We start from the raw sequence: 3928 nt of genomic DNA on the forward strand, positions 1-3928 counted from the left end.
TTGGAAAAGATTAATTTCTATCAGTATGAACTGACCACCACACAGAATATGAAGAATATTAAAAACATTAGGAGTCAGCTGTCTTCGGCAGTCCTTAAGGTACCAGCACAATAACACACTCAGCAAAATATCGTCTAATTATCGTTATCGATAAAATCCCATAAAATATCGAGATATAATTTGTCAATATCGCACACCCCTATATAAAATATACAAACTTTACAACTAATATTATTATTAATATTATTTTATATCAATATTGATTTTTGTAATCAACACAAAAAAGTTTTTTTTTTTTTTGTGTGTTGATTACAAGGTGCCAAGCAAGAAACGGTAACTTGGAAAGGATCTTAGCTCTAGTTTTCTAGATCTTAGGGTTAGTTTTGATTTCATGTAAACTTTATTTACTTTAACAAACATTCCTTGTCTTAGAGGGAACGAACCATCAGTTTGTGAATGACAAACTGAATTTAATTTGCATACAAAAACATCATCAAATTTGCAGATGTGCATCACCTCCCAAAGCACAGACAGGAAGACGCTTAATGATTCAGCGCACACCAACTAATGAGGTCACGGCATGATGTCATTCATCAGCACATCCTCATCCCACACCTCTCTAATGGAAAACTAATGGTGAACGACCCTAAAGACGTCGCGTCTTCAAGCCGTCACTTCCCTCCAACCGTGGAAAAATCAGGACAAATGTCAGAGCAGAGTCAGAGTTAAAGAACCGCCTTCAGAACATCAGTAGAACCACTGGGGCTAATTTTGGGGGCGGCTGAAGACCACATGATGATCAAAGACATATTTTGGAACGAAATTGATATGGTATATAGTGATCATCATGTCAAACCGCACTCGTAGAGGCCTGGGGGGGGAAAAAAAGCACAAAGGAGGACCGAAATGAGGTGGGAACTGGCTAGAAACAGGGACTACGGGCTGTGCAAAACATGATATTATGACATTAGCCACTCAGCTCAAGTCCAGACCACTTTACAGCTTATTCTGGACTAGAAGAGGCCATAAAGCTCTTCAACTGACCTTTTCAATTATGCCTCCTTGTCTTTGACATTAGAGAGAGAAACAAAAACACTGGCAAATGTAATCCGGTGAGATTTACGGTCAAAACAGCAGACGCTGTGACCTTCTCGTGTTTGTTTAGCTGGGAATTCTCACCCATCTCTGAACACGGCTGCCCTTCCAAACAGTGGAAAGTCTGGGCACCGAACCTCACGATAACGCTCAACCTTTCCACGCGGGTCTAAATGTGTGTGTGAATGAAAAATGCCCCACCGACTGTTTCTGGAGCGGAAGATACCGTCCTTCAGGAAGTGTCTGTGTAAATCCCGAACTAAAGAGCTTCTCCATGCATGTCCTGTGTGACACAACTACTGTAAAAGAGTGTAAAAACAGCAACAAGGAAGAGTAGGCTATTCAATAAAGGACTCATAAGGAAATCTAATTTATCTTAAGCATTAAATAAAAACACTTCATGAAAACAATGAAAACATACTGTAAGTTCCAGAACTCAAAATGCCCTTCACAGTCCAAAATGATTATAAAAAGATCACTCACACTGCAAAAATTAGTTGATCTTAACTTCCAACTTGGTTAGTTCATACAGATGAATGCATTAACACAGGAAGATCCATTTACACGCCTATTGTGCAATCGAAGGGTTGAATTTTTGGAAGGGATCACACCGTTAGAAATATATAAATAATATACATTGTATAATGAATAAATAAAGAGAAATAAATGAATAAAAAAACATTATAAAAAAATACATCATGAACAGAACAAAAAATTTAAATATATATTAAACATCAATTAAAAATACTTGAAAAAAATGCTAAATTGAAAATGAAAAACGAAAAAAAGATAAAATGAAAAAAGAAATAAAATAAAATATTATATATTAAAAAATACATATAAATATATAATATATAAATATAGAATAAATATTATATTTAAAAAATTTGTTTCCAGCACAAAAACAACAACAGATTTCAAGCCTCAGGGGAAAAATAAATGTGCTAAATTCTTTAAAAAGTCCTTGTGCACCTTTTGTACTGAAAGTTTGTCCTCCATCCAATCCTCTCTATCTTATGCACCTTCAGACCTGAATGCAAATTACTCCCACTGCCTCAGATGAACGGAGAAGTCTAATGCAGTGCATGGGTGACTGGTTATTAGGTCACTGCATTGACACGCCACGGCTCTCCAAAGACACATCAAGCTTGGGAAAATCTCTCTGCAAAGAATGATGAATAACCCAGAGCTCATCCTCTGCTTCGGAGATGCACAGAAACACGTACAACAGGAAGTCCAGCCTGACGCTTCCTCAGGCCCTCACACCTCAAATTTCATCACAAACGTGAACTTTGATGTCATTTATTTGCTCACAAACATACGTAACCGGGCAAGAACTGCAAGGAAATCAGATAAGGCGTTGTCATGACAATGTTTGCATGCATTTTGCAAACAACTGATTGCCAAATATGGAGGAAAAGTCCTGACCCCGACTGTACAGGTGACAGTAAGCACCTGTTCTGAGATTTAATGTACGTTCATAATCTATTTCCAGGATTTACACAAGCACGGGCACGTAAAACAACAGCGACAGCGTGAGAAATCACGTAAAGCCGTAAGAAATACAGCCTGATGAATTTGGATCGGCTTCAAGAATGTCACAAACCAGCCAAAGGTGTTTGGCACCAAACACAAGCATTGTGAAGCTACATCTTAATATTTAAGCTTCTGGAATCCTGAAAATCTCCGGATTTCTAACTCTTAATGAACACAAGAATGCAATTAATGGTGCAACTTTCTCACGCCGGCCCAAATAAGGAAAACCAGCAGAGATAAGACTGATAATCTAGTAAGAATCAATAGACACTGGGTGGATGTTATCTCTTATCTGCTGTGAATGAATCATCTCAACAACTCTTTGACATGCGCAAAAATACATTTGGTTTATGATGCAACGCCTCAAACCAAAGATGTTGAGAAAGGAGAAAGAAAAGCCTGGGAGAAGAAAAAGAAAAAGTGTGTGTGTGTGTGTGTGTACTTCCATGTTACACATCTATTGTACACATACCATTGTACAGCACAGTACTTGATCAATAAACAGACAGAAAAAAAATTAAGAAATACTGTGACACTACCATGTTTTTTTCTGGATATGGCACCAGTCATACTATTTTTTAATAAACACCATAATAAATCCATGCATTCCTATTATAACCGTCTAGAGCCATAAATACGATGGTAGATGAATATGATGATGCTTTAGCACCACCATCTCTATCCGAGACCAACTTTGCAAGATATAACAACAAAAATACTACTTCTCTAGTATTGTTCTGGTTTATACAATGGCAAAGTCATTGAACGCTTACAAAACAATAGAAATACATGCATTTTAGTACTGTGGTATACATGACACCATGAGTGTGCAGTGAATCTTACAATTACGTATCTTACAATTACAGAAACTAAAACTGTAAAATATCAAGGCATTTCACCTGGTTCACATTTAAGTACCTTGCTGTACCATATGTGACCCTGGAGCACAAAACCAGTCACAAGTCGCTGGGGTATATTTGTAGCAACAGCCAACAATACATTGTATGGGTCAAGATGATTGATACAATATTACGAAAAGATCATGTTCCATGAAGATAGTTTGTAAATTTCCTAACGTAAATATATCAAAACTTAATTTTTGATTAGTAACATGCATTGCTAAGAACGTCATTTGGACAACTTTAAAGGCGATTTTCTCAATATTTAGATTTTTTTGCACCCTCAGATTCCAGATTTTCAAATAGTTGTATCTCGGCCAAATATTGTCCTATCCTACCAAAACCATACATCATGGAAAGCTCATTTATTCAGATTTCAGATGTATAAATCTCAGCTT

At 36.8% G+C, this 3928-nt stretch overlaps 1 protein-coding gene across 5 annotated transcripts in view; it reads right to left on the reverse strand.

Moving 5' to 3' along the window:
* LOC107747421 (filamin B a) overlaps positions 1-3928 on the reverse strand; it is a 103172-nt gene that overhangs the window by 97949 nt on the left and 1295 nt on the right. The gene's annotated exons all lie outside the window — the stretch shown is intronic.

The sequence above is a fragment of the Sinocyclocheilus rhinocerous genome, unplaced genomic scaffold (assembly GCF_001515625.1).
Source record: "Sinocyclocheilus rhinocerous isolate Xijiao unplaced genomic scaffold, SAMN03320098_v1.1 scaffold671, whole genome shotgun sequence".
Lineage (NCBI taxonomy): Eukaryota > Metazoa > Chordata > Actinopteri > Cypriniformes > Cyprinidae > Sinocyclocheilus > Sinocyclocheilus rhinocerous.